General features: G+C 52.3%; 1 protein-coding gene across 1 annotated transcript in view; it reads right to left on the bottom strand.

Moving 5' to 3' along the window:
* The window catches only part of LOC135224570 (ubiquitin-conjugating enzyme E2 J2-like), a 113,209-nt gene extending 91,389 nt beyond the window's left edge, over nt 1–21,820 (bottom strand). The window contains exon 1 of the mRNA XM_064263687.1: nt 21,459–21,820. The gene's annotated coding sequence lies outside the window, so the exon portion shown is untranslated. The remainder of the gene's footprint in view (nt 1–21,458) is intronic.
* Between the last annotated feature and the right edge of the window lie 3,142 nt (nt 21,821–24,962).

Below are 24,962 nucleotides of genomic sequence, written 5' to 3'. Positions count from 1 at the left end.
GCCACGTCCTGGTGTAGAGACCATTCGGTCCCTATCACCTGATCCCGACGGCTGAGCGTGTCTGCTACTATTCCTCTTCCCTGGAATGTAGCGTGCCGACAGCTCTATTGAGTGTGCCTGAGCCCACTCGTGCACCTGCCGAGTCAACTGGTACAACGGGAGAGACACTAGGCCCCCCTGTTTGTTGACGTAGGCCACCACCGTGGTGTTGTCGCACATCAACACACTGAGTGTCCCATCAAGCGGTCCTGAAACTCTTGGAGAGCGAGGAACGCTGCCTTGAGTTCCAGTACATTGATGTGAAGGTGCTTGTCGTTCTCGTCCCACACTCCTGAAGTCAGCAACTCCTCAGGTGTGCGCCCCATCCCTCGGTCCGATGCGTCTGAGAACAGCTGCATGTCCGGGGGGGAGTGCTCAGAGGCACTCCTCTTAAGAGGTTCCTGTCGTCGAGCCACCAGGCTAGGTCCTGCCTCACCTCCTGTGTCCAGTGACACTGGAAAGCTTGGGGGATCCGTCGCCTGTGACCAACTCTCCTTTAGTCTCCATTGAAGAGACCGCAGGTGAAGACGCCCCGTGAGGACTAACTTCTCGAGTGACGACAGGTGTCCCGATCACGACTTGCCATCGCTGAGCTACCTGTTCCTGCCGAGACAGGAACTGGTTGGCTGCCTCTCTGAATCTGCTGATCCGCGAGTCTGCGGGGAAGACTCGCCCTGCTACCGTGTCGATCAGCATACCCAGGTACTTCATCCTCTGCTTGGGCTCGAGATCGGACTTCTCGAAGTTCACAACGATCCCCAGATCGCGACAGAACTCGAGCAGTCGATCCCTGTCCTGTAGCAACTGCGAGCGGGAGCTCGCCAGGACTAACCAATCGTCGAGATACCTCATCAGACGTATCCCGTGCGAATGGGCCCAAGCAGACACCAGAGTGAACACTCGCGTGAACACCTGTGGGGCGGTTGAGAGACCGAAGCACAGTGCCCTGAACTGGTACACCGTCCCGTCGGGAGGATGAAGCGGAGGTACTTTCTGGAGGACTGATGAATGGGTATTTGGAAATACGCATCCTTCAAGTCCACTGAAAGCATGAAATCGTTCTCCCTGATGGAGTCGAGCACTGAGCGTGCCGTCTCCATCGTGAACCGGGTCTGGCGAACGAACCGGTTCAGGGGAGAGAGATCTATCACCTGGGCGCCAGCCTCCCGTAGACTTTTCCACCAGGAAGAGTCGACTGTAAAAGCCCGGTGACTGATCCGTGACGATCTCTACAGCTCTCTTGCTCAGCATGGTCTTGATCTCCTGTCTGAGTGCTACGTCCTTCGTGGACCCGTGGACGTACGACTGCTGTGGACCGGGTTGGAGGTGAGGGGTGGCCGAGATTCGAAGGGTAATAGATATCCCTCCCGAAGGACATCTACAATCCAGGTCTCGGCGCCGTAGCGCTGCCAAGTTGCCCAATGGCTGGCCAGGCACCCCCCACTTCCGGCAGCAGGTGAGGGGGAACGCCGTCCCTAGCGTTTCCCCCCTTTCTTCGACTTCTTCCCAGAGCCTCCACGGGATGAGGAGGGCTGGGAGGAGGGCTTGCCAGAAGTCGAAGAAGACAGAGTCATTCCTCGGGGCTTCGACGCAGCAACCGTCTTAGCAGCCGAGGAAGCGCTAGCCGAGCTCTTAGACTTGGCCGCAGTCCGAGGCTGCCCAGAAGCCTTCGAGACTGCCTGGTGAACCAGACGGTCACTGTCCTCAGTGCGCCGTCTGTCCACCGCAGCGTCCACCATCTCTCCTGGGAAGAGAGACGTGGAACTCCGTAAAGGTCCGTTTCGAAGTCCCAATGCCGCTTCACGCCCGGCCGCCCTGGAAAACCCCGAGTAAGGACAGCGTCCCTTCGTCGGAGAACCAGGTTGGCCCACAGGTTCACCGTCTGGTGGGCAAGGAAAGAGATGGCTCTTCCCCCAGACTGGCAAAGTCTCCTGAAGGCCGAGTCATCTTCGGGAGAAATTCCCCCAGAGTTGGCTGCGACCTTAGATACTGTGAGGGACCACAGATCTAGCCAGGAGACGGCCTGGAAAGCTGCCATGGCGGTAGATTCCAGGCCTAGTGCCTCTTGCTGCGAGAACCACAGGTTCTCGGACAGGAGCTGTTGCAGAGACACACCCGGAGTCAGCCTCGCTAACTCCGGGTTCACCTGTTTGGGCGGCATCGGATCTTCAGATGGCACGTAAAACCGCCGATGTGTAGCAGAGGAGGTGGAAGTAGCTTGCTAGACCTGCCAGACTTCAGTGAACCGTCCTGTCCAGAGACAAGCGATTCAACTTGGTCCAGCACTGAGTCAGCCAGCTCTGACCGCGGCAAACCCACCGTCGGTCTGGGTTCCCTCTTCGGGCCCCAGAACGACTCGAGCCGGGACGTGGGCTCGGATGGTGGGAGCGGCGATCCTTCCCCGAGGTCGTTGTGCTGACGAATCAGCGCAATAACCTCGCAAAGTTCCTCTGGATCTCAGGAGTGACTGCATCCTGTGGAGTCGGACCGTCCAGTCCCTCAAACAGGAGCACCTCCCGAGACCCTCCTCCCTCAAGGAGAGGAGCAGCGACAGCCCCTCTCGGTCTCCTCCAACCACCTGTGCGTAAGACCTGGCTGGTCCGAGAACCGAGCCTGGTACGTACGACGACGTGGCGGGATCCTGAAGGGCGCACCCTTCACGATCACTCCTCAATACCTCGCCCCTCCCGGTGTAACCCGAGGAGGTTGAAGGTATGGGAGAGGCAGACCTGACGCTCTCTCCTCGCTCACTGGCAGAACCAGCGGGCTTGGAGGACTGCAGGCGATCGTCAAACCGCGGTGGCGATCGAGCTGCAGACCTAGTCGAGCCGTCTCGCTGTGGAGAACGGCTGGACCGAGAACAGCGGCCCTGGTCTCGTGTGTCAGAGGAGCTGGTGCTGGTTACCGTACCCGATCGCTCTCTGTAAGAGCGACGGTCAGGCGACCGGCGAGCTCCACTGTCACGGTGAGACCGGTGCGTGTCCTCACGGTGCGTCAGTTCGCTGGTACCCAGCCGTGGCTGGTGCCGGCGAACGGGGGACCTCTTCCCAGCCTCAGCCCGTGCCGGTCATGGACCGTCACGTCCGCCCGGGTAGCCAGCTGCTCGCCGCGAGAGCGAGAGCTGGTCTGGTGAGAGTCGCGTGAGCGGCTGTCACCAGTCTTCCGCTCCGTGCCGTGAACCTGACGCTGAGCGGACTCAGAGGTCTGGTTCCTGGCTGCACGGTCGCTGGTAGGCGACCGTACACTCGGTACCTCTCGCGAAAACGAGCGGCCGAGCCGGATCCTGCTGCTGTGGCCGAACCACTGACAGCAGGTGAGGAAGTGCCGGTGTTAGCCGGCACCCCTCTGGTCCCCGTAGTCTTCTTCCTTGCGGGAGAAGAGACGGGTCCTGCCTCCCGAAGGAGCAGGGCGACCAGCGGAAGAAACCCCCGTCTCACCAGAGCGAGACGGGCCCTTAGAAGCTCCCGAAGGAGACTTCTTAGGGGGGGGGGAGGCGACCTTCTTCTTCTTAGGCGGGGGAGCCTTAGGAGAAGAAGGGGAAGAGGCGGCAGACGACGACGACGAAGAAGACGATGAAGACGACGACGACACCTTCCTCCTCTTCTTCTTCTTCTTCGTCAACCTCCTCAGGACCGACGTCAGGTCTGTCATCCAGGACGGAGCCGGGGCTGCTGTTGCCGAAGCAACAGGGCCCGGACGTACCTGTCCGAACAGACCAGCATCGGGAGCAGCGGCGCCAGGAACGGGAACAACATCAGCAGGTGCGAGCATCACAGGAACGGCAGCAGACACGGCAGGATCAGGAACAGGAACAGCAGCGGTGGTCACGGCAGGTACGGCAGATACAGCTGGTCGAAAACCAACGGCACAGACGTCATCGGTACCGGTGGGAGGTCCAGGGGCGAGCTCTTCGGGCACATGAAGTCCGGTCGCGGCAGCACGGCAAAACCCAGGTGGCGGCATCACACTCCCAGAGTTACGGCGACTGGCCCCTGCACCGATGTTGTGGGTGTCACAGAGACCGGGCTAGCTGGTGTACACCAGGTGAGGAGGTGACGCGTAGCCAGGTGTTGTCAGGGTCGTGGTGGTGGTTGTGACCGTAGCATGCGTAACCGCCACGGAGCCAGCGAGATGATAGAGCAGCCCCTGGACACTCGGCACGCCCTGCAGTCCCAACGATGCCCACACCTGTCCGAGGTCATCCTTCACGGCAACCGCACCTGAGGAGGCAAAAGTCGGGTGATTAGGAGGATCCTCTACCCGCTCGCGCGAAGACGAGCGGATAGAGGACCCAGAGTACAACTCTACGTCGGGGTATCTAGCGCCCTCCTCCACACTCGACACATCGGGAGAGGAGAAGGACCTAGACACCGCCCCCGAAGGGGAAGGCGCGAGACGTGGAAGTTGAGCGGGCGGCAGGAAAGAAGACGAAGTGTCCGTCACCAAAGGAGTCGCGGGAGAGCTTCCCGACGACTCCTTTGGAGGCCTTCGCTTCTTCCTGCCCTCATACAATGTCCACTGCGCCTCCGACCAGTCAATACAAACATCACAGGGCTCGGCCCGGGTGCATTCGCGCCCCCGGCACCGAGCACACAACACATGAGGGTCAATCTCGGGGAATGATCTGAACTTCCCGCATTTGCGCCCTTCGGTACCCGGGCAAAGTCTCCTTGGGGTAGCGAGGCGTGGAGATTCCATCATAATTCAATTGCAGCGTAATTAATATGACAATTTGTCCAAAATTGCATTTTTCCTAAACTATACAAACCTGAGGTCCTTTTACAATAGGAAGGTTACTAGCGGCAGCTGGATAGGTCGTAAGCTTTCGAACAACAAGGGGTTCGGTAGTTAACTGCTTGTCCGACAGGCTGCGCGCGCGCGACTGGGAGGTAAACAAATCACTTTGCTTTGGCCCAAGCAAAAACTGCAGAGTGAGGGGTGGATGAGGTGGGGCGGGCTATGTGTAAAAGGACCTCAGGTTTGTATAGTTAGGAAAAATGCAATTTTGGACAAATTGTCATTTGTTCCGACACGGCATACAAACCTTCGGTCCTTTTACAATAGGAAGACTCACTTCTTGGTGGGTGGAATCTGAGTCTTTTGTGAACAGACTGGTGTTCGCCCTACCTTGGAAGCTTCCCTGGTCGTACGAGCGAGGGAGGGATCCAAGCCTCTGTCCGATTGATCGGGGGTGTGCACCGCAGGATCAATGGTCAGACCTCTGGACCGAGTACTAAGAGAGGGGCATGCGCATCTCTTAGTACCAGCAATGCAAGAACTTGTTCCTGTACAGGAGCAAATATAAAGTCATGGGTTTGACTCTTGTAGGCATCCACTTCCCCCTTGCAGAAGGAAGTGGTGGATATTCTGCTCCTATCCCTAGTGAAAGGGACAGGATGGGGCTCTGTCATATAGCTCACCTGCATCTCGTCCTCATCCAGCGTAGTGACGACCATGGCCCTCTGCCCGCAGGTAGAGGGGAAGGAAGAGATGGGAAGAGAGAGCCAGTCACTCACTCACTCACACATCCATCCACACAGTCACACAGGACTCGATGCTGTTCAGCCTGCGAGGGTCTGGGTTAGCTACACAACTTGTTGAGCAGCCACCACGGGTCCAAGGAAAAAGGTGTCCAAGGACCTGTGGGCAATATCCCGAAGGTAGAAGGACGTAAAGGTAGTCTGGTTAGACCAGACCCCTGCCTTCAGGACCTGCGCCACGGAGAAGTTCTTGCGAAAACGCAAACGAGGGGGCCAATACTTCTGACTTCGTGAGCTCTCGGACGGGACGTACGGATGTCGTCACTACCATCAGCCTCATACGCCCTCCTGATGACCTCACGCAGCCAGAAAGAAAGAGTGTTCTTGGATACTTCTTTCTTGGTGACCCCGGTGCTAACGAAGAGGCGTCGACACTCAGGCCTGAGGTGACGAGTTCTCTTCAGATAGCGCCGTAGCGCCCTCACAGGACAAAGCAGCATCATCCGCATCATTATCGGTGAAGTCCAATAGGGAGGGAATCGTGAAGACTCGAACCTGTCATCAGGGACTGAAGGTGAGTTCTGAGTCTTCGCAACGAAGTTCGGGACGAAATCGAGCGTCACGGATCCCCATCCCTGGAGTGTCGTACACATAAGGAAAGACCATGAAGTTCCTACTCTCTTCGCCGATGCCAGGGCCAGCAAGAAGAGGGTCTTGAGGGTCAGATCCCTGTCTGACGACTCTCGGAGTGGCTCGACGGTGTTCGAGTCAGACTCCTAAGGACGAGAGTCACGTCCCACGCAGGGGGCCTGAGTTCCCTGGGTGGGCAAGACCTCTCGAAGCTCTCATTCTCAGCAAGGAGATCTCGAACGAGTTCGAGATGTCCAACCCCCTCAGTTTCAGGACGAGCGCCAAGGCGGCTCTGTATCCTTTCACTGTGGGGACTGATAGGAGCTTCTCTCGGCGAAGAAACACGAGGAAATCCGCTACCTGCTGAAGAGTGGCTCTGAGAGGAGATAGACCCCGTCTACGACACCAACCACAGAAGACGGCCTACTTCCCCTGGTACACAGCTGCAGAGGACTGACGGACGTTCCAGCCATCTCGTTGCTGCGCTACGAGAAAAGCCTCTCGTTCGCAAGAGATGGTGGATAACAGCCAGCCGTGAAGACGTAGGGACTGGACTGCTCGGTGGTACCGCTCGACGTGTGGCTGGGCGAGAAGGTTGTGCCAAGGGGAATCTCTCTCGGTTCTCCTGCGAGAGAGCCAGCAGTCCGGATACCAAATGGCCTGTGGCCATTTGGGAGCCACCAGGATCATCCTGAGATTCGGGGTGACCAGCGCTCGACTGATCACCTTGCGAATCAGGCTGAACGGGGGAAAGGCATAGGCGAAGAGGTTGTCCCACGGGTGTTGAAGAGCGTCCTCTGCAGCTGCCCATGGGTCCGGCACGGCCGAGAAGAACACCTGGAGCTTCCTGTTGTGCCGGGTGGCGAACAGATCCACGACTGGTCGCCCCCACAGGTCGAAGAGCCTTTCCGCCACGTCCTGGTGTAGAGACCATTCGGTCCCTATCACCTGATCCCGACGGCTGAGCGTGTCTGCTACTACATTCCTCTTCCCTGGAATGTAGCGTGCCGACAGCTCTACTGAGTGTGCCTGAGCCCACTCGTGCACCTGCCGAGTCAACTGGTACAACGGGAGGGACACTAGGCCCCCCTGTTTGTTGACGTAAGCCACCACCGTGGTGTTGTCGCACATCAACACCACTGAGTGTCCATCAAGCGGTCCTGAAACTCTTGGAGAGCGAGGAACGCTGCCTTGAGTTCCAGTACATTGATGTGAAGGTGCTTGTCGTTCTCGTCCCACACTCCTGAAGTCAGCAACTCCTCCAGGTGTGCGCCCCATCCCTCGGTCGATGCGTCTGAGAACAGCTGCATGTCCGGGGGGGGAGTGCGCAGAGGCACTCCTCTTAAGAGGTTCCTGTCGTCGAGCCACCAGGCTAGGTCCTGCCTCACCTCCTGTGTCAGTGACACTGGAAAGCTTGGGGGATCCGTCGCCTGTGACCAACTCCTCCTTTAGTCTCCACTGAAGAGACCGCAGGTGAAGACGCCCGTGAGGGACTAACTTCTCGAGTGACGACAGGTGTCCGATCACGACTTGCCATCGCTGAGCTACCTGTTCCTGCCGAGACAGGAAACTGGTTGGCTGCCTCCCTGAATCTGCTGATCCGCGAGTCTGCGGGAAAGACTCGCCCTGCTACCGTGTCGATCAGCATACCCAGGTACTTCATCCTCTGCTTGGGCTCGAGATCGGACTTCTCGAGTTCACCACGATCCCCAGATCGCGACAGAACTCGAGCAGTCGATCCCTGTCCTGTAGCAACTGCGAGCGGGAGCTCGCCAGGACTAACCAATCGTCGAGATACCTCATCGACGTATCCCGTGCGAATGGGCCCAAGCAGACACCAGAGTGAACACTCGCGTGAACACCTGTGGGGCGGTTGAGAGACCGAAGCACAGTGGCCCTGAACTGGTACACCGTCCCGTCGAGGATGAAGCGGAGGTACTTTCTGGAGGACTGATGAATGTGGTATTTGGAAATACGCATCCTTCAAGTCCACTGAAAGCAATGAAATCGTTCTCCCTGATGGAGTCGAGCACTGAGCGTGCCGCCGTCTCCATCGTGAACCGGGTCTGTCGAACAAACCGGTTCAGGGGAGAGGAGATCTATCACCGGGCGCCGCCATCCCCCGTAGACTTTTCCACCAGGAAAAGTCGACTGTAAAAGCCCGGTGACTGATCCGTGACGATCTCTACAGCTCTCTTGCTCAGCATGGTCTTGATCTCCTGTCTGAGTGCTACGTCCTTCGGTGACCCGGGGACGGGGTACGTAGACTGCTGTTGGACCGGGTTGGAGGTGAGGGGTGGCCGAGATTCGAAGGGTAATAGATATCCCTCCCGAAGGACATCTACTATCCAGGTCTCGGCGCCGTAGCGCTGCCAAGTTGCCCAATGGCTGGCCAGGCACCCCCCCACTTCCGGCAGCAGGTGAGGGGGAACGCCGTCCCTAGCGTTTCCCCCTTTTCTTCGACTTCTTCCCAGAGCCTCCACGGGATGAGGAGGGCTGGGAGGAGGGCTGGTTACGGCCCCCCTTACCAGAAGTCGAAGAAGACAGAGTCACTCCTCGGGGCTTCGACGCAGCAACCGTCTTAGCAGCCGAGGAGGCGCTAGCCGAGCTCTTAGACTTGGCCGCAGTCCGAGGCTGCCCAGAAGCCTTCGAGACTGCCTGGTGAACCAGACGGTCACTGTCATCAGTGCGCCGTCTGTCCACCGCAGCGTCCACCATCTCTCGTGGGAAGAGAGACGTGGAACTCCGTAGAGGTCCGTTTCGAAGACCCAATGCCGCTTCACGCCCGGCCCGGCCGCCCTGGAAACCCGAGTAAGGACAGCGTCCCTCGTCGGAGAACCAGGTTGGCCCACAGGTTTACCGTCTGGTGAGCAAGGAAGGAGATGGCTCTTCCCCCAGACTGGCAAAGTCTCCTGAAGGCCGAGTCATCTTCGGGAGAAATTCCCCCAGAGTTGGCTGCGACCTTAGATACTGTGAGGGACCACAGATCTAGCCAGGAGACGGCCTGGAAAGCTGCCATGGCGGTAGATTCCAGGCCTAGTGCCTCTTGCTGCGAGAACCACAGGTTCTCGGACAGGAGCTGTTGCAGAGACACACCCGGAGTCAGCCTCGCTACAACCCGGGTTCACCTGTTTGGGCGGCATCGGATCCTCAGATGGGCACGTAAAACCGCCGCTGTCGTAGCAAGAGGAGGTGGAAGTAGCTTGCTAGACCTGCCAGACTTCAGCGAACCGTCCTGTCCAGAGACAAGCGATTCAACTTGGTCAGCACTGAGTCAGCCAGCTCTGACCGCGGCAAACCCACCGTCGGTCTGGGTTCCCTCTTCGGGCCCCAGAACGACTCGAGCCGGGACGTGGGCTCGGATGGTGGGAGCGGCGATCCTTCCCGAGGTCGTTGTGCTGGACGAATCAGCGCAATAACCTCGGCAAAGTTCCTCTGGATCTCGGCGTGATAGCATCCTGTGGAGTCGGACCGTCCAGTCCCCTCGAACAGGAGTACTCCCGAGACCCTCCTCCCTCAAGGAGAGGAGCAGCGACAGCCCCCTCTCGGCTCCTCAACCACCTGTGCGTAAGACCTGGCTGGTCCGAGAACCGAGCCTGGTACGTACGACGACGTGGCGGGATCCTGAAGGGCGCACCCTTCACGATCACTCCTCAATACCTCGCCCCTCCCGGTGTAACCCGAGGAGGTTGAAGGTATGGGAGAGGCAGACCTGACCACTCCCTCCTCGCTCGCTGGCAGAACAGCGGGCTTGGAAGACTGCAGGCGATCGTCAACCCGCGGTGGCGATCGAGCTGCAGGCCTAGTCGAGCCGTCTCGCTGTGGAGAACGGCTGGACCGAGAACAGCGGCCCCGGTCTCGTGTGTCAGAGGAGCTGGTGCTGGTCGCCGTACCCGATCGCTCTCTGTGAGAGTGACGGTCAGGCGACCGGCGAGCTCCACTGTCACGGTGAGACCGGTGCGTATCCTCACGGCGCGTCACGTCGCTGGTACCAGCCGTGGCTGGTGCCGGCGAACGGGGGTGGGACCTCTTCCCAGCCTCAGCCCGTGGCGGTCATGGACCGTCACGTCCGCCCGGGTAGCCAGCTGCTCGCCGCGAGAGCGAGAGCTGGTCTGGTGAGAGTCGCGTGAGCGGCTGTCACCAGTCTTCCGCTCCGTGCCGTGAACCTGACGCTGAGCGGACTCAGGGGTCTGGTTCCTGGCTGCACGGTCGCTGGTAGGCGACGTACACTCGGTACCTCTCGCGAACGAGCGGCCGAGCCGGATCCTGCTGCTGTGGCCGAACCACTGACAGCAGGTGAGGAAGTGCCGGTGTTAGCCGGCACCCCTCTGGTCCCCGTAGTCTTCTTCCTTGCGGGAGAAGAGACGGGTCCTGCTCCCGAAGGAGCAGGGCGACCAGCGGAAGAACCCCCCGTCTCACCAGAGCGAGACGGGCCCTTAGAAGCTCCCGAAGGAGACTTCTTAGGGGGGGGGGAGGAGGCGACCTTCTTCTTCTTAGGCGGGGGAGCCTTAGAAGAAGAAGGGGAAGAGGCGGCAGACGACGACGACGAAGAAGACGATGAAGACGACGACGACACCTTCCTCCTCTTCTTCTTCTTCTTCGTCAACCTCCTCAGGACGATGTCAGGTCGTCATCCAGGACGGAGCCGGGGCTGCTGTTGCCGAAGCAACAGGGCCCGGACGACCTGTCCGAACAGACCACAGCATCGGGAGCAGCGGCGCCAGGAACGGGAACGACTCAGCAGGTGCGGGCATCACAGGAACGGCAGCAGACACGGCAGGAACAGGATCAGGAACAGCAGCAGTGGTCACGGCAGGTACGGCAGATACAGCTGGTCGAACCAGCGGCACAGACGTCATCGGTAACCGGTGGGAGGTCCAGGGGCGAGCTCTTCGGGCACATGAAGTCCGGTCGCGGCAGCACGGCAAACCCAGGTGGCGGCATCACACTCCCCCGAGTTACGGCGACTGGCCCCTGCACCGATGTTGTTGGTGTTACAGATACCGCGTGCTGGGTGTACACAGGTGAGGAGGTGACGCGTAGCCAGGTGTTGTCAGGGTCGTGGTGGTGGTTGTTACCGTAGCGTGCGTAAACCGCCACGGAGCCAGCGAGATGATAGAGCAGCCCCTGGACACTCGGCACGCCCTGCAGTCCCAACGACGCCCACACCTGTCCAAGGTCATCCTTCACGGCAACCGCACCTGAGGAGGCAAAAGTCGGGTGATTAGGAGGATCCTCTACCCGCTCGCGCGAGACGAGCGGATAGAGGACCCAGAGTACAACTCTACGTCGGGGTATCTAGCGCCCTCCTTCCACACTCGACACATCGGGAGAGGAGAAGGACCTAGACACACCCCCCGAAGGGGAAGGCGCGATACGAGGAAGTTGAAGCGGGCGGCAGGAAAGAAGACGAAGTGTCCGTCACCAAAGGAGTCGCGGGAGAGCTTTCCGACGACTCCTTTGCAGGCCTTCGCTTCTTCCGCCCTCATACAATGTCCACTGCGCCTCCGACCAGTTCATACAAACATCACAGGGCTCGGCAGGGTGCATTCGCGCCCCGGCACCGAGCACACAAAACATGAGGGTCTATCTCGGGAAAAGATCTGAATTTCCCACATTTGCGCCCTTCGGTACCCGGGCAAAGTCTCCTTGGGGTAGCGAGGCGCGGAGATTCCATCATTAATGATCAGCGTAATTAATATGAAAAGAGAGAATACTGTACTTACAATCTTTCATACACAATTACAAACAAAACAGAAAGCAAACGACGAGCAGCGGGCAGAGAGGAACACACACGTCCATCCACCGTGAGGCCGAAAGCAAAGTGGTTTGTTTACCTCCCAGTCGCGCGCGCGCGCCTGTCGGACAAGCAGTTAAACTACCGAACCCCTTGTTCGAAAAGCTTACGACCTATCCAGCTGCCGCTAGTAACCTTCCTATGTAAAAGGACGAAGGTTTGTATGCCGTGTCGGAAACAAATGATAAGAGAGAAAAAACTGTACTTACAAGTCTTTCATACACAATTACAAACAACTAGAAAGCAAACGACGAGCAGCGGGCAGAGAGCGAACACACACGTCCATCCACTGTGAGGCCGAAAGCAAAAGTGATTTGTTTACCTCCAGTCGCGCGCGCGCGCCTGTCGGACAAGCAGTTAACTACCGAACCCCTTGTTCGAAAGCTACGACCTATCCAGCTGCCGCTAGTATCTTCCTATTGTAAAAAGGACGAAGGTTTGTATGCCGTGTCGGACAAAGAACTTTTTCGGAGGGTGGCCTAGCCGCGGTAGTCAGTGAGTTGGCCAGTCCACGCAGTTGTTTGCCCTAGTAATAGATGAGGCTGAGTAATTCCTTCAAGTTTCCTCTTCAAGGAACTGCCTATTGTATTTCTCACAGCTGTAAGGTAAATTCAAATATTCGCAGCACAGCGTTTTTTGAGACTCGACAAAATCAAAGCGGCCAACACCCTTTGATACTGTAGGTATGGCTCGCCTTTCCTTTTCTATGCTGAGAGATAAAAAGTACCATACACATAATAAAAAGGCACAGGATATTGGAATGGCAGCCGTATCCCTGATTGCGATAGATATTGATACGGCAGTGAATTGCGCATGCGTCAACTTCAGACTTCCTGCCGTACAATAACATAGTGTAGAGGGGTACATCAGATTCTGTCATGGTGCCGTATTGCGCTATTGACTTAGTGTAGGTACGGCAGTTTGCTAATCATGCAGCAGTTGCCTACACTGTTGCTAAGAGCTATGGGTACGGCATTAGAAGATCAGCGACAGTAGTAATAATAGTCGAACTGAATTGTTTCGCTGAATATGTTCAATTCAAAATGTCAAAGTGAAACACCATACTGTCATCACCAAAGCACCAAAACATTTTGACAATAAATGAAAATATAAAAAATCACAATAATACTTTAACATACTTAGATTTTTACTATACTGATGAAAAATAAAACTAAACTAACTATCTGCATGCTTAAAATACCTTCTTTAAATCTCCTCTAAAACCATGTAATAATACATCAGTTTTCACCGAAAAGCAGATGTTTTCAGGTTTCAATGAGCTGAAAAAACCAATAGACATCTACGAAGAGTCAAAATTTCAGAAATTGTATATCCATAAGTTACGGAACGATCGAATCGGTCCTGAAAGAAAACTTGAAGTACACACAAATCATGCACACTGTATCATGGTAGTAAGAAAAACTACCAAGGTCAATCCTCTGGTAACAGCCTATCAATCGTAAGTAAGTAATTTAAATCAGGTCTATATTAACAGTATGTTTCCCATATTGGACGCACTACTGACTGCTGCAATCTTACTAGCTAAGCTTCAAATCTCCTTTGAATCCCCTCTTCGGAGCTCTTTTCTGGGCCGATTCGATCGTTCGTGACGTGACCTATGGATATGCAATTTCTGGAAGTTTGACTCTTCGTAGACGTCTAGCCTATTGCCATTTTCAGCTTGTTGAAACCTGAAAACATGACAATTTGTCGAAAATTGCATTTTTCCTAACTATACAAACCTGAGGTCCTTTCAACATAGGAAGTAGCTAGCGGCAGCTGGAACGGTCGTAAGCTTCGAACAAGGGAGAACGGTAGTTAACTGCTTGTCCGATCGTCGGTAACAAATCACTTTTGCTTTTGGCCCATGCAAAATACGCAGAGTGAGGGGTGGCATGAGGGAGGGACTATATGTAAAGGACCTCCAGGTTTGTATAGTTAGGAAAAATGCAATTTTTGACAAATTGTCATTTGTTTCGATACGTAATACAAACCCCTCGGTCCTTTAACAATAGGAAGACTCACTTCTTGGTGGGAGGAATCTGAGTCTTTTGATGAACAGACTGGTGTTCGTCCATCCCTGGAATGCCTCCCTGGTCGTAAGAGCGAGGAGGGATCCAAGCCTCTGTCCGATTGATCGGGGGGGTGTGCACCGCAGGATCAATGGTCAGACCTCTGGGCCGAGTACTAAGAGAGAGGCAAGCGTATCTCTTCGTACCAGCAAGCAAGAACTGTTCCTGTTTGCAAGAGGCAACATAAAGTATGGGTTTGTCTCAAGCTGGCATCCACTTCCTCCCCCTTGTTGGAGGAAGTGGTGGATATATGCTCCTATCCCTAGTGAAAGGGATAGGATGGGGCTCTGTTAAGTAGCTCACCTGCATCTTGTCCTTATCCAGCAGGGGTGGGTGACGACCGTGTCCCTCTAACCACAGGTAGAGGGGAAGAAAAAAGATGGAAGAGGAGCCAGTCACACTCTCATTCACCATCCATTCTTACGGTCACACCAGGACTCGATGCTGTCAGCCTGCGAGGGTCTGGGTTCGCTACACAACGTGTTGAGCAGCCACCACGGGTCCCAAGGAAAAAGATCCAAGGACCTGTGGGCAATATCCCGAAGGTAGAAGGAAGGGCATGTGGTCTGGTTGGACCAGACCCCTGCCTTCAGTACCTGCGCCAAGGAGAAGATTCTTGCGGACAAGGCAGCATCTCCTTCGCATCGAAGGCGGTGAAGTCCATTAGGAGGGGATTGTGAACGACTCGAACCAATCGTCAGGGACCGAAGGGTTCTGAGTCTTCGCTACGAAGTTCGGTACGAAATCGAGCGTCACGGATCCCCATCCCCTGGATGCTTGGACTTCGCAGGAGAAGTCATGCAGTTCCTCAGAGGAAAAGAAGGAAATAGTCGTATGACCTATCCCTCTTCTCTACTTCGGTGATGTCCAGTACCCATACTGGTCTGTCCGTTAGCAACGAAGTCTCTTGCATCCTCCTATCCCCATGCAGCGAAGTGTTTTTCTCGGTAGTGGATAGGACACGACACTCCAGGTGGTGGGTGTCAATGGTATGGGTACTGTGACAAGCTATTAAAACGAAGTAATGATTGTCTGTAACAACCGAACTAAGTCAACAGCGTAGTTCGTAACTGACTCGGCCGCTCTGACAGCTGCCGAACTGACTGCGTTCGGTAGGAGGCAAGTTGTCAAAGCATCCGAGTAAGTACGTGACCTTCGCCTTTAAAGGGTTATGCCGAGAGACCAAACAAATAATGTATTTGTTTGTCACCAATGCCGGACAGCGAGGTGATGATTCTCTTAAGGCATGTGCCCAACAGGTGAAAGTCAATTGCCTTCTAGAGACCGAGGTCCCTGAAGGTAAAACATCCTCATGGTTGTTGAATCTCAGCTAAGGAGAAACAACACTATGTACCGTTGAAGACGAAGGTAGATATTGAATGCAACCTACGTCTTCACAGACGAATCAAGAGAAGGATTCTCAAGATTCATAACCTGTGCTTACAAATGACTGAAAACGCTAACCGCTATTTCATTGCTGTCCGGTGAGAAGTCGTAGTTGCAATGAAAGCGGGGCGTTCTTCAGTAATGAAAACACAGGGGAAAGCCGCCTGAAGAACTGCTTCTCATGGGCTGAACATTTGGAAGTAGAGCTGTCAGGTCGGAGAGTTGGCATGTCTTCTGAACACTCGTAATTCGGGTTGAACAATGAACAATTGTATACCTACGAATACGAGATATTTTGAAGACAAACTCAGATGTCTGCAAAATCATTCGCATTATCGCAGTGCGATGCAGCGGGAGACTTGTACAGACTTCTGTTACCGTGCGGTAAACAGAAAGATGAAAGAGTCCAAGAGATATCTCTGTTGAAAATTCTCGCAATGTCGAAGGCGATGGAATCTAGCGTCACAGCAGTAGATGGGTCCTTCATTATTGCGAGAATCCCCGTTAATCAGAGACCTAAGTCCATGATTGTTGGGCAGAGATACGGTTCGGTAGTCAATCAAAGCAGGGCAGAGAGACATACATGACCGTGCATATCGGAGGCCCAGCTGATACTGAGCTGCTATCAGGCAGTTCAATACGCAGTAGTTGAGCCTGAGCTCTCGCTGACTCGTCATCCTGAGTTGCCAGGTAATCCATTATTCCACGAAGGAATGCGTTCGGCTAGAACTACCGAGCATAAAAATATATGCTCGAGCAATTATATTTAGGCGAAACGAATTTCGGTAAATATAACAGTTGAAATGGTGTTGTCGTGACAAAACCATAAGTATATAAAATTGAAACTGAAAACTCCTGGGAGGTTGCAGGCAACCCCGAGTTGCAGTTCAATTAGAATACTTCTCTTATAAGTCGCAATCCGTAGTTTCACTAGGATATGCGCCTACCCCTCGGACAATTCAAACTGCTTAGTAGAATCATGTCGCGAGGTTAATATACGTAGTATATTTGTAGGATTCTGAACAACGATCTCCATCCTAAATTCTTTCCTTCAAGAAAACAAAATAAGGATTGGAGATCGACCACCTCTGATCTCTATCAAAGAGAGTGAAGGAGAAGTCTTCCTCGAAGGAAAGCTTCAATGGTGAACAGAATACTAAGACGATAGTTCAAGCCAAACTGGATATTCCCGTCCGATCGTCTCTAGTCCAGGTTGGTCGCCTACTGTGAGATAGTTTCTTCAGCAGCAGTCTTCTTCCCAATGCTAGAAATTCCAGGAATTCGAGCATAGGCGAGGTTCCCGATTATCGTGTATATCGGGGATTCTCTTCTCCGCTCACTTTGGACCGTGGTCTCGGCGTTAAGTGTTTGGAGATCGTAAAACTCGAACACTGAATGCGTTAGAAATTCCGTAGAATTCTAAGCAGTCTGCGAAACCCCCACCGAATTCGCCAAACGATATCGGCTGGTGGTCCTCTCGATTCGCGTAGAAATCGAGAATGGGGCAGGATTCCTCCTCAACGACCGGGGCTTACGTCAGGTAGGACCCGAAGGTCCCCCCGGTAGCGCAGTCCCGAACGTGGGATCCTACAGAGAAATCTCTGTAGGATCCCTCCCCTCTCCCTCGTAACCGTAAGGAGAGAGGGAATGGGGGAGGAATTGGATACTCGCTCGCCTCCCAGTGGAAACTAGCAGTTGGAGAAGAGTAGGAACAGCCATCGCCTTGCGGCGATGGCCTCTCAGAGTCTGGGAAAAACGTATCGTCAGGAGAAAACGTTTCGCCCGCGGAGGGTTATGAACCTCTCCTGTAGGTAAGGGTTCTTGCCGCCACTGTGAACGTCGTCTGGGTGGGGCTGATCGACACCTGACAGGAGAGAGCCGATACCGTCCTCCAACTCATTCCAGTCCTCGTCGAGGTCGAAACCTCTCAGGAGGACCGAAGGAGTATTCAAATACGGTGTCCGAAGACACTAGAAACGCCGCTGTCGCAGTAGAGGAGTGGAAGTAGCTTGATCGACCGGCCAGAACTGAGAGAGAGCCTTCTTGTCCCGGAGACCAAGAGAGACTCTGGTTCGAGACAGAATCGGCAAGTTCCGATCGCGGCAGACCCACCGTCGGTTTGGGTCCCTCTCGGCCCCAAAACAAAACGACTCGAGCAGAGACGTGGGCTCTGCTGGTGGGAGCGGCAATCCTTCCGCAAGGTCATTATGCTGACGAATCAGCTTAATGACTTCTGCAAATTCCTCTGTATCTCGGGAGTAACCGTGTCTTGCGGAGTAGGACCGTCCAGTCCCTCCAACAAGAACAGATCCCGAGATACTCCTCCTTCAGAAGGAGGAACAGCGGCAGACCCCTGACGGTCGCCTCCAGCTACTTGCGCGTATGTCCTGGTCGGTCCTGGACCGTGCCTGGTCCATACGGCGTCATAGCAGGGTCACGAGCGGCGCACCTCTCGTGATCGCTCCTCGGTACCTCGCTCCTCCCGGTATAGCCCGAGGAGGTTGAAGGTACGGGAGAGGCAGACCTGACGCTCCCCCCCGTCGCTCGCTGGCAGGACCAGCGTGCGTGGAGGGCTGCTGCTGATCGTCAAACCCGCGGTGACGGTCGAGCAGCAGGCCTAGCCTTACCGCTCGCCTGGGGCGATTGCTCGGCTGAGACGTCGAGACCGATCTCTAGCGTCAGGCGAGCTGCCGCTGGTCACCGTCTCCGCCCGGTCCCATCGGAGCGGCGGACGGGTGACCTGCTAGGCTCTCTGTCGCGTCGAGACCGGCCAGCGTCCTCTCGGCGCGTCGAGTCGCTGGTACCCAGCCGTGGCTGGTACCGGGCGGCCGCGGGGACTCCTTCCTCGCCTATCAACCCGTGGCTGATCAGCGACCGTCACGTCAGCCCGAGCAGCCAGTTGATCGCTGCGAGAGCGTCCACTGGCCTGGCGAGAGTCGTGTGCACGACTCTCGCCAGTCTTCTGCTCCGCGCCGCTGTCTTGACGGCGAGCGAGCTCGGGCGTCAAAACTTTTGGCTGGACGGTCTTCTTTGGAAGAGCGTCCACTCGGTGCTTCTCGCGAACGAGAAGCGGCCTGAGACGGAACCTGGTTTAGCGCAGAACCGCTAGCACCAGGTGAGGACGCACCGCCGAGGCTGGTGCACCTCTGGTCCCCGTCGACTTCTTCTTTGCAGAAGAAGCGCGGGACGGGCCCCGTTCCCGAAGGAACAGGAGGACCCGCAGAAGAGCTCCCAGCTCGCCTGAGCGAGCCGGGCCCTTAGAAGATCCCGAAGGAGTCTTCTTAGGGGGGGAGGAGGCAACCTTCTTCTTCTTCGGCTGTTTTGGTCTTAGAAGTCGAAGGGGAAGGAGAGGCAGCAGACGACGAAGAAGACGACGAAGACGACGACGACACCTTCGTCCTCTTCCTCTTCTTCTTCGCCAGGCTCCGCAGGACAGACGTCGGTCTTCCATCCAGGAGGGAGCCGGGGCAGTTGCCGAAGCAACAGGGCCCGTCCCACTGCACCTGTCCGAAAGACCTGAGACTGTGACAGCATCACCAACAGCAGGAACACCAGGAACAGGTCCAGGAACAGCAGGAACATCTGAAAGTGAATTGAGCAGCAGGCACCTGATCTGAAAAGGGAATATGAGCGGCTGGGACAGCAACAGGTACGGCAGGCACGGCAGGTACCACAGGAGAGCCAGGCGTCCTGTCGGCAGCTACCGTCATCCTCGGCACTGGCGGCAGGTCCAGGGGGGTACTCTTTGGGCAGCGGAAGTCGGGGTCGGCAATACAAAGAACCCAGGTGGCGTGGCACCGTCCTCTTGGCACGGCAGGAATTGGTTCTGGATTGCAGCCGTGGGTGTTTACCGACATGACATTGTGGTGTGTACACCAGGGCTGCGGTGGCATCTCATATGCGGTGTCGAGATTGTGGTTGTTGTAGTGGTTACCGTACCATGAGTGACCACTGCCGACCCCGCCAACCGCTGAATCAAGCCCTGTATGCTCGGCACTCCCTGCAGTCCAGCGACTCCCACACCTGTCCCAGGTCGTCCTTCGCTGATGGCACACCTGCGGAAGCAACAGTCGGTTAGTTGAGAGGGGCTTCCTCGCGCCTGGGGGGTGAGAAGAACCCCACCCAGAGCGGACGGAAGACCCCGAGTACAACTGGACGTCCGGGTAGCGGGCGCCCTCCTCCACACACTCGACGGATCGAGAGAGAGGAAGACTCCGCTACCCCCCGCAGGGGAAGGCGCGAAATGTGGGGGCTGGCCGGGGGGCAGGAAAGAGGACGAAGGTCCGTTACCAAAGGAGTCACTGGACTTTCCGATGACTTCTTGTGCCCAGCTGTACAGCACCCACTGCGCCTCTGACCAATGCATACACGTTACACAGGGATCGTTGCGGGAGCACTCTCGCCCCCGACAACGAGTACAAACCTCGTGAGGATCTACATCTACATCCAAGGTCGTCTCCCACGGATGTAGCACCTGCGGTAACATAGATAGATTAGTAAGAGGGGGGGGTTCCCTCACGCACGGGGGGAAGACATGCCCCACCCGAACGCAAGGAAGACCCCAAATACAAAATACAATGAAGAAGCTGAGCGGGGGGCAGGAAGGAAGACGAAGAATCGGCTACCAAGGGAGTTCGCGAGAGCTTTCCGACGACTTCCTGGCAGCAGACCTTCGCTTCTCCCCTACCCCGCACAGCAGTGAAAACAGTAATATGAAAATGAAAACAGAATACTGCACCCTTGCGATTCACTTCATAGAACTTAAAGGAGAAAAGATCAATTCCCGGGTAAGAACGGAAACTTTGATCCAATAATATTGATGCTATCATAAAATATATATGAAATGAAACAGAATACTGCAACTTGCGATTTCATTTTCACATAAAAAAATCGTAAGGATCAATTCCCGGGTAAGAACGAAAATTGATCCAATTTAAAGATTTCATGCAATAAATAAATGAAAATGAAAAGAATATTGCAATTGCGAATCCACTTTCATTGCATTCTATTATACAAAATTAAAAGGCTCGTGCCAAGCGCAATCACACTCTCAGTAACGAACGCACAGGGCAAAATATAATGACAAGAGTACTTAACATTTTTCAATTACACACTTTCGCCCAAATACCATGACTCGGCGCCGAGCGCGCGCCCGCCCTCGCGGCACCGAGACATAATTCAAGGGTTCAATTCATGAAAAGAGAGGAAATCGCCGCATCTACGGCGATAACTCCATGTTTGGTTCATAATTAAGTAATGAAAATGAAAACAGTGTACTTACAGTTTCATTTCAAGTCAAACAAACCATTAGTAGAAAACACAATATAAACAAAGCAAACGACGATGAAGCGGGCAGAGAGCGATGACGAACACGTCCTTCACACCCGCGGCCGAAAGCAAAAGTGATTTGTTTACCTCCCAGTCGCGCGGCGCGCGACGATCGGACAAGCAGTTAACTCCCGTTCTCATTGTTCGAAGCTTACGACGTTCCAGCTGCCGCTAGCTACTTCCTATTGTTAAAGGACCGAGGGTTTGTATTACGTATCGGAACAAATCCGTTTTCAGCGAAAACTGACGTATTAGCTATTACACAGTTCACGTTGCTAGATCGTCATTTTTATGCTGTCAGTGATATGCCAGAGGCGGTAAACAAGGATTTGTGCATGCGCAATTCACAGCCGTACCAATGTCTATCGCAATCAGGGATACGGATGCCGTACCAATATCCAGTTCGTAGGTAATAAAAAATACAAAGAAGTTTCAACTTGTAGGTAGGTAAATCAGTTTGTGGTAAAACATCCTACCTCGACCACAGTAAGAATTCACCGATTAGGATAGGTAGGTAGGCTATGGCAGGGGAACCTAAACTCCCTCGCCCACTTCCAATAACAAGTAACAAGCTTCAACAAACATTTCCAGCTCGTGATGATTAGCATCTAATACTCCTACACATGTAAGGCTCTGGTTTGCGATTTCGTAAGAGCAAATGATAAAAGAATACCTAGCCTAAAATTGGGCTAAACAAGGGACTGGGATAACTCAGCGATTGCCTACCTTTACTTGCCACTAGTAACAATTTAGCTATCACTAGGCTTGGCAATGTTTTGCAATGACGAAGGTACGGCCAAGTCTCAGTAGGAGGTCCACCCTGGAAGATGCATGTATGATCAAGGGTACGGTTGGGGCATAGGCTACGTTAGCCGAGGGTTTCGTCACTTCTGCTGGATGACGTCTGTTTTTCCTAGTAAGAAAAGGGATAGGCTAGGCCATGTTTGACTTGAAAAAAATCCCGCTTCAGTTGTACCACTAAAATGATTTTGATAGCACAGTTTCTAAATATTGTTCTTGTGCGATCTGGAGAGATTCGTAACTTATTGTTGTCCATAAAATTGAGATAATTTCCTTCGTCAAACAGGTTCTCTTATAGGAACTTGTTGTTGGTGATCAGTTGTCTCACAGTAATAAAATTGTCGTAGGCAGACGTCTATGCAACGGCTCCCTCATTCGTTTGGATTTACTTGTGCGTGTTCAATAGGCGGGTGCGTGAAAATTGTTTCTTTTCTTGCAGTTCCAAACTTATCTCTGAAATAGTGCCATTATTCAGTTTCTTATTTATTCCTTTCTCAAAAGAAAAGGAAAAGCCTGTAGTCCGTGAGTCTGTATTCCCGGTAGAGTTCGTAAATAATTCTACTTTAGCTTTCTATTTCCATATGATTTACATGTGAATTGGAAAGTGTGAGAAATATCAATTATCACCATTGCATAGTGAACATTTGTTTAAACTTCGTTCCATCATTCACAATAATTAAGCTTGAATGTATTAAATCCAGTTGCGCTATTTTTCCTTTTTGTTTTTGCAGCTTAGAGCGACTCGTTCGAAAATTAGTTACTGCGACTAAATGAAGCAATGATGGAAATTTGGATCTAATGTATTATTGGTGACCTGCGGTACAAGGAAAACTGTGATACAAGTGCAAATTGGATAATTAAAATGTTGCTAAAGAATTAAACAAATTTGTCGGTTTGTTTCCTTGTAAATGACGGAACCTCTACAGGACTCTATGCCGCTAAAACAAATCATATGAATAACAGAATACCCGAGTTCATTAAAATGAAAAGAACACATGAACATAAAAATACAAATAAAAGAGAATAAATCCCAAATCAGACATGATTGGTGGGGGAAATTTTACTCAAAACAGTCCCTCAATTAACGTCTGCGTTGCCATAGTTTCTCGTGTTCACCCATTGCCTAGTGTAGGTTATATTAGATCTTATTTGCTTGTATTATGATGTTGTTGGTCTATCGAATTAATCATCATTTAGTAACAGATATAAGAACTATATTTACTGTATTTATGATTTAAATTATTTTTTCCAATGTCATCAACACGTTCTGATATGTTTATGACTATCATGCATTGAGATGTATGTATATACATAAATTTGTGTATACACACACACACACACACACAGATATATATATATATATATATATATATATATATATATATATATATATCTGACCAACCTCGCACTGCCCATAAAAAACCGGAATGATATCTGATAAATCTCTCTCCCCTCCTCTCCCCTCCCCTCCCCTCCCCAAGTGGCGGATTTAAGTGGGCCACCTGTTCACGTGTCCTCCCCCCCCCCCCCCTCCCATGGATAGATTCATGAGTAAATCTCAAAAACTATAATTAAATTTTGATAATGTGTACCCCCTGCACACAAGTAAAATAATGATAGAAATACTGAAAACCAAATTATATAATTTGTTTTTTTATGCGTGTATTTAATGCTTGTATTTGCCAAAGAAACTTCCCCTGCTGCCTCTTTGTAAACTACGGGTGTTGCAAAAAATGTAACAATCTTCATAGTTATACTCTCTCTCTCTCTCTCTCTCTCTCTCTCTCTCTCTCTCTCTCTCTCTCACGCACACACACATTGTTAGAGCACGGTCCCAGACAGAGTTTTGTCATAACATGCTTGGTATTTTCGACAGTAGTAGAGTAACAGATATACTCTACTTAGATTTCTAAAAGACCTTTGACAAAGTTCCACACGAGAAACTAATGACAAAAGTTAGAGCGTTAGGAACTGTAGGAGAGTAGCAGACTAGATCGAAGACTGTCCTTACTAATAGAAAAACACATCGCAATAAATGAGAATGAATCAGAAAAATGGGCAGATGTGACAAGCGGAGTTCCTCAGGGTTCTGTCCTTGGTCCCGCTCTTGCTTTTGATTTAAATTAATGACATTGATGTAAGCTTAACTAGCAGGATAGCCAAATTTGCAGATAACACCAAAGTTTAAGTTTAAGAAATGATCTAAGGAAAATAGAATAGTAAAAAATATGGCAAATGCCTCCTTAACCTGGATAAATGCAAAGTGTTACAAATAGGAACAAACAGCCCTCATGCCAACTACATGCTGCTTGGGAATGACGTAGTGTATAGAACAAGAAGGGGACCTTGGAGTTAATATTACAAAGGACTTAAAATCCACAAAACAATGCATAAAAGCTGAAAAGAAGGCACAGAAGCTAGTGGAATACATAAAGAGGCAGTTCAGATACAGAAATAAGGAAATTGCTGCAGTTCTACACATCAATAGCTAGACCACATCTTGAATAAGCAGTACAGTTTTGGTCACCAACACCAAGAAAAGACATAAATAGACTAGAAGTGGTACTAAAAAGAGCCACAAAATTAGGCAAATATGTTACCAAAGCAACTAGAGAGACCTGAACATTTATGACCTGAGAAACGACGATTGCGAGGACAACTAAGAGAGACATTTAAAATACTGAAAGGCATAACAAAAGTAGATGGTAATCTCTTCACATAAAACGGAAGCCAGACAAGAAATAATGGATGGAAACTAGAACTGAAGTGATACAACACATTGCATTGTGGGACCTCCTTCACACACGAGATATATGACACATGGAATAAACTGTCACTAGAAGTTGTAAACAGCAACAATGTGGAAGAGTGAAAAGAAAGCTAGACCGAATCATCAGGTCAATGTGATTGAACATTAAAACTACTCCTAAAGTTAAGTGACTACATGATGTCTGCTCAGATGGAATACCAAGTCTTTGAGACATCCTAATCCTTGTAACTCCTTTTAATTCAGTACATACAATATATATGTAAAATATGATGTAAATGATGTCTGTAAATATAGTGTGTGCATACATATATGAATATTGATAAATGTACCGTATGTGTACACATACACACACGTATATATATATATATATATATATATATATATATATATATATATATGTGTGTGTGTGTGTGTGTGTGTGTGTGTGTGTGTGTGTGTGTGTGTGTGTGTGTGTTTGATGTTCCAGCATAACTCTGGAACACATAGAGCAATACCAACCAAATTGCCGTTATACATGTAACTTACTATCTAGATACTGTAATGTAAGACATCACTATAGCTGGTTCACTTAAGGGTCCTATATATATATATATATATATATATATATATATATATATATATATATATCTATATTATATATATAGACCCTTCAGTCAGCA

The sequence above is a fragment of the Macrobrachium nipponense genome, chromosome 12 (assembly GCF_015104395.2).
Source record: "Macrobrachium nipponense isolate FS-2020 chromosome 12, ASM1510439v2, whole genome shotgun sequence".
Lineage (NCBI taxonomy): Eukaryota > Metazoa > Arthropoda > Malacostraca > Decapoda > Palaemonidae > Macrobrachium > Macrobrachium nipponense.
The sequence above is the reverse complement of the archived record's forward strand: the minus strand, read 5'-3'. Positions and strand labels throughout refer to the sequence as shown.